The 6493-nt window shown below is 41.0% G+C and overlaps 1 pseudogene; it reads left to right on the top strand.

Annotated features, from left to right (window-relative positions):
* Positions 1–4181: 4181 nt before the first annotated feature.
* On the top strand, positions 4182–5655 carry LOC107512424 (annotated as a pseudogene).
* Positions 5656–6493: the final 838 nt, after the last annotated feature.

The raw sequence follows: 6493 nt of genomic DNA, 5'->3' as shown, positions 1-6493 counted from the left end.
GGCGCTAAACTCAGGTCCTTCTGAGTGCAGAACCCTGTGTGACTTTACTGGTTCCACACCCGTGAAGCTGGCCCCGTTTTGTTCTTTGAGATGTGGCACTAAAGACTGGAGATGGTTGTTTTAAGGCAAATCAGAGACTGGAGTGTGAACGCAGGAGCTGGCAGGCCAAGGGGAGGTCATGAGAACATGAGCTCACGAGCCGTAGGAATACACAGAAAACGCAGGGGAGCATTTAGACATAAGCAGCTTAGAAACCAGCAGGTCAACGTAAACTGCCTGAATGTAATGAAGGGAGGGGTCTCTGCCAACATTTGGGTTATACCTGTATTAGGACAGGTTTTGGACACATTATCTTTCATAATAGCTTTAAAATATTTGCAATTCATATACAGTTTTAGAAGAGAAACTCTTGAGTCTTTGTCACACTTTGCTATGTATCTTATCTTTTCAACCTGTGTTAATACCATCTTAGTCAGATCAGGCTACAGTAATAAAATACCGTAGTCTAGGTGCTTAAATAACATAAATTTATTTCTCACAGTTTTGGAGGTCAAAATATCCAAGATGAAGGTGCTAACTGATTTGATTCCTAGTGAGAACTCTCTTTTTGCTTTACAGATGGTACCCTTCCTGCTGAGAGAGAGACAGAGAGACAGAGAGACACAGAGACAGAGAAAGACAGACAGACAGAGAGAGGGAGAAAGAGAGAGAGAGAGAGAGAGCACTTTCTCTTTTAATTAGGTCACCAATTCTAACCTATTAGGATGACATCATTATGATTTCATTTAAATTTCACTACCTTATAAAACAATCATACTGAGGGGGAGGGAGTAGGGCTTCAACATATGAATTTGGAGGTACATAACTCAGTCCATAGTAAGTGTGTGTGTGTATATATATATATATATATATATATATATATATATATATAATAATATATCAAGTGCTGGATCTCATTTATTTACAATTTGTTGCTGTTTCATTTGGTCCATCTTTCTAATTTGCTGCATAGCTTGGACTCTCATTCTGTGGAGTGGATACTTACAAATTTGCATTGTCATACCACGACTCTTACTTTTTGAAAATTCTCTATCTTCTTAAGAAAAAAAAATTGATGGACTCCAAAATTCGTCCTGAGCCAAATCTATCAAGATGCTAATGAGAATAAAAGGTTCTTCCATTTGTCAAGGTTTACCTCATTGAAAGGCATTTAGGCTATAATAGCAATATATATTTTTTTCTATTTCAGAAGTGTCAATGGCAGCATAAAAGCTGGCTTTCCTTTCATCGAAAGAGTTGACTCTGGGAATTTGGTGTTCAGTTCTAGATGCTACACTTATAGGGAAACTGATTTACTGACATCTGTCCAATAGGGATGATGAATAGATTTGGAAGAATGATCTATGAGTAATAGTTGAAATTCTCAGAAGAGAAGAGGACGTGAGATCATCTATCTAATTTGAAGTGTTTAAAGGGCTGCCAATATGAAAGAGGACGTAGACTCATCTAGAGTGCCCTCAAAAAACAGAGCTAGTATTAATGGATGGTTGTGACAGGAAAGCAAATTAGTTTATGAGGAAGAATCTTTGAACAGCCAGAGTTGTGCACAGGGAGGGGAGTTCTCTGAATCACGATGCAGGAAGCTTTCCCTCACTGACAGCATTTAAGTAGGGGAAGAATATTTTATATTATGGTCACTGTCCAAGATTGAATCTGTCCTAGTGCAATGGAACTGAATGTAAATAGCAGGGGATGTTTCTTCAATTGTGAAGCACCATTTGGTGCTCTAAGAAGGCTGACTTTCTGTTATAAAGTGTTGTGTTAAGGAATGCATAGTGTCTACACTAATTTCTTAGGTATGCCGTAACAAAGTACTACAAGCTAGGTGGTATCAAACAGCAGAAATTTCCTGTCTCACATTCGTAGAGTCTAAAAGTCCAAAGTCAAGGTGTTGGCAGGGCTATGCACCACTCCGACCTTTGCCTCTGTTGTCATATGGTGTTCCTCTTCTCATGATGACACCAGTCATATCTTACTAGGGCTCACTTTAATGATCTCGACTTAACCCGAATACATCTACGAAGACACTATTTCTAAATAAGGACTCATTCACAGGTATCAGGGGTTAGGACTTCAACACATCTTTCTGGAGGACACAGTTCAACGCATAACAGTATCTCCAGGAGGCTGACTAATTGCACTTTGTTCCTGGCTTTGTCCCTGCCATGCTCTGTTATCTAAGTAAGTCAATTTACTTCTTAGAACTTCAGTTTCTCTTCTATAAAATCAGAGCAATAACCTTCTCTCGCCACCTGACAAAGAATGATGTTACCATTTAAAAAAGTTGACACATGGACACATGATCTCAAAACCCTCACATATGGACACCTTTATTATAATTTGGCAATATAGGTGTATTTTTACATGATACTTTTTTCCCCCTTTGAACATCATGAAAGCATGGAGTGCTTAACCTCTAGTGGGTAAGTGAGCATTAGTTACAAAAGGCCAAAAGGCAGAATCTGCAATAAGAACATGAAAAACAACTTAGCTTTATCTCATTTTGAAAGAGTCTGAGAAAATGAACTAACTTAGTCAACACAATTTACTCAGGCCACATGAGGAAAAGAAAAACACAAGGGAACCGTTTTAGGAATTTTTTCTAAGATTTATGGCCCAGTTTTTCACTGTGACAGTCGCTTTGTTCCCACAACATCCTATTCAAAAACTTTCTGGCGACCTAAATCATTTTCTCTTACAGCTCCTGTTTTCCATCCTGTTTTTGATTTTCAGCTGCTCTTTGTACTCACTATCGATTATAGTCTGCAATAATTTTAGGAGGCATGCGACGTATTTCCAAAGAGGATGAATGGTCTGGCATTAGAGAAAGGACTAATATTTTAGTCTGGAACCATGCTGAGAGGATGAGGACGTGTTCTCAATAGCTTAAAGTAATAGATAAGGACTGAGAATGGCAAAAACAATCTTGAAAAAGAAGAACAAAGTTGAATGACACATACTTCCTGGTTTTAAAACTTATTACAAAGTTACTATAATCAAGACAGTGTGGTACCAGATAAGGATAGACATACAGATCGATGGAATAGAATTGAGAGTCTAGACATAAACCTACATGACTGGAAAATTTATCTCCAACAAAAGTGTTAAGATAATTCAAAGGGAGACAGAATAGTTTTTTCAACAAATGGTAGTAGAACAGTGAAATAGCCACAGGCAAAAGAGTGAAATTAGTCTTCTGCCTAACACCATTCACAAAAATGAACTAAAAAATAGAACACGGACTTAAATGGAAGAGCTACATCTAGACCATTCTTTGAAGAAAACATAGAAGTAAACCTTAGTGACCTTGACTTAGGCAATTGTTTCTTTTTGATATCACACCAGAAATAAAAGGAAAAAAATAGATAAATTGAACTTTATCAAAATCAATTTTTTTTTGTGCTGCAAATACCATCAAAAAAATGAAAAGACAACCCACAAAATGGGAGTTTTTTGCAAATCATATGTTTGACCAGAGACTTGTATCCAGACTATATAAAGAAATACTGAAAACGCAATAATATAAGGACGAATAGCCCAAATCGAAAAGCAGGCAATGAACTTGAATATACATTTATCCTAAGAAGATGTACAAATGGTCAAGGAGCACATGAACAGACGTTAAGTAGGGAAAGGGGCAATCAACACCACAATGAAATACCACTTCACACTTACTAGGATGGCTATAATCGAAAAATGGCTAAGCAAGCTTAGTGCGAGGAAGAGAGGGTGGTGGAGGGATCTGAGAGCCAGGGATGATTTCATTAGGCATAAGGATTTTAGATCAAAGAGAGATGAGTGGAAACAGAGACAGAAGTTCCCGCCAGCTTGATGAGGCCAATACAAATATCCAGAGAACGAGACACAGATCAGACATCTCACATGTCCTGTGGTCAGATGACAGGCCAGGGCCTCAGCTGTCAGAGCATGCGCACCCAGCTGGTGAGGATGAGACTGCGCTTGCAGCAGAACGCAGAGCAGCACGTCACGCAGCTGATGACCCGGCTCCTACAGCAGGTGGTGCTGGAAGAGCAGAGGCACAGTTAGGCCAGACTGAAGCCGGAACCTTCTGGGCTGCTTAATATGCCAGATGAACAACCAAACCTCCTACAGTTAGGGCCATGGGTGGCCTGGGGCGCCAATCACCTTTCCCTTCCCAGAAACCCAGGGATGATGTCAGAAGTGGGCAGCAGGCCCAGTCATCCAGGTAGCTTGATCAGCTCATTTACCAACTGAGTGATTTTGAAGCTTCGTTTGTCAGCCACAACATGTCCAACCATGGTACTGACATCTCCGCCTTATACCACTCCAGCTTCCATCACTATGAGACCTACCAGGGAAACAAATACCATGGGGACAAGAACACATGGGGCTTCATTAACCTTGGTACCAGTGAGTATAAGCTCTGTATTGATCTGATGACTGAAAGGCTGAGTAGGGGTGACATAAACTGCATTGATGAGGTCCTGCTACAATATCCTAGTTAGAGAGGGCAGTCATTCCTGTGGAAGAAGTGGTCCTTACCTACTGCAAGGCACCTGCCTGCCTTTATCAGAAAACTTGGTCGTAAATATCTGCTGCTGTCTTATCTGTGCTGACCATGGTTCTGTGTGATCCAGGTAAGGCCTTTCTGACTTCTACAGTGGTTTCAGCTTTATCTCCCACCTGTATGTGAAATCGAGCTGATTTTCATTTATCTGGGCAGTGAGACCACTGATGTGAACAGTCGTGTTTTCCAGCTCACTGTGGACAAATTGGAGCAAGCCCTGCTTGAGGATAGGCTTGGAGGGGAAAGGTCAGTGGTCTTGCATTAATTAGCCCTCAGAATCCTCTGGGTGTCATCTATTCCTGAGACTCACTGGAGGAACACCTGGAGTTTGCCAAGAGGTACAACCTGCATGTGATTACAGGTGAGATTTACATGCTGAATTTGATGAATTCATCACATTCACAGTGTTCTGTTGCCTGACCTCAACAGGACCCATGTGATCTGGGACATCAGTAAGGATTTTAGCATCTCTGGCTTCAACTTTGGCACTCTGTATACCCACAACAAGGTGAAGTCTTTGCCATGAGCTCCTTTGCCTACCTCCCCAGCACGTCTGGCATTGCCCAGCATAAACTATGTTGGCTGCTCCAGGACAGAGAATGGGTTGATAGTGTACCTGCCCCCAATTTCTCCTAGCTGCACGCTGCTCACAGATACATCATTAACGAGTTAAAGGCATTAAAGATCCCCTTTCTCAATTATGATTCTGGCCTCTATGGGTCAACTAGGAGGTCAACCTGGACCCGCGTACATCTGAGGAAAAGCCGCTTCTTCATTGCTACTTCCTGGACAAAAAGATTTTGCTGCCTCATGGCAAAACCTCCAAGTGTAAGGAGCCTGGCTGGTTCCGCCTCATCTTTGTGGATAAGCTCCTTCAGCTCACACTTACCATGCATCAGGTGCTAGTGGAGCAGAAGCAGGATGTGATAGTGAAGCAACTGGAGGCTGTACAGAGGGGGTACGCTGTCTGCCTCCCAACCAGTGACTTCGGCCAGTCCTATGCTCTGCTCCAGAAGTCTGGGATATTAAACTATTACTATGACTAAGTGAACAGTGGGCTCCCCTAAGAATGGGCTCATCTGACACAGTAATCAACCTCCTTAAGCTGAACATCTGTCATTTTGGGAAACTGCAGACTTCTTTTTAGGCTTTGCTAGCCATGTGTGTGTATGGGAAATGTTTTTAAAGGAAGCGAGGGTGGGAAAGCTTCCAGGAACAAAGGGAAACCTCTGGGCCCTTATTAAGATGGGTTATTTTTATATTTGATCTCTAATAAATTCCATATTCTTTAAAATTCCAGGTCTATTTTATTTCTTGTTCTCATTCTTCATAATCATGATTTTTTTGTCCTTGTGAAAAATATTGTCTCGGGCAGCCCAGAAAGGAAGTAGAAAGATGACCTCTAATTGATGGGTGCAGTGTCCTATAGGACCTGATAAGAGCACACCCACCTTACCCATAAGTGGCTGAGTGGCAGGATGAGGGTATAATTCCAGATGTTCTTACTTGCAGATATGAGTTCTTTCCATTCTTGCCTTTTCAAAGGGCATTTACAGTTAATCTCTGGTGACACACATGGGGTCTTCTATTTTCATCTCTAGTGTTTTCAGCTGTTCAAATCACACCACATGTAAATTTCTCTGCAAAGCCCTGCACATCTGAGCTTTAGTCTGAGCACTGATGTTGTGAAGTGGGCAGAGTAGGAACCACCATCATTTTTCAGATGATGAAAGGGTTTTGGTTAGTAAATTGAATTTATGACCATCCTCTGTCTCTTGAATCTAGGTTTGGTGGTTCATGCTCTTAATGACAATTTTCCTCTAAAAAAATTAACAAAAAGCATACCAACAAATCCTGCTTCTTCAAGGTTTTTTTTTTTTTTTT

This window comes from Rousettus aegyptiacus, unplaced genomic scaffold (genome assembly GCF_014176215.1).
Source record: "Rousettus aegyptiacus isolate mRouAeg1 unplaced genomic scaffold, mRouAeg1.p scaffold_m13_p_8, whole genome shotgun sequence".
Lineage (NCBI taxonomy): Eukaryota > Metazoa > Chordata > Mammalia > Chiroptera > Pteropodidae > Rousettus > Rousettus aegyptiacus.
The sequence above is the reverse complement of the archived record's forward strand: the minus strand, read 5'-3'. Positions and strand labels throughout refer to the sequence as shown.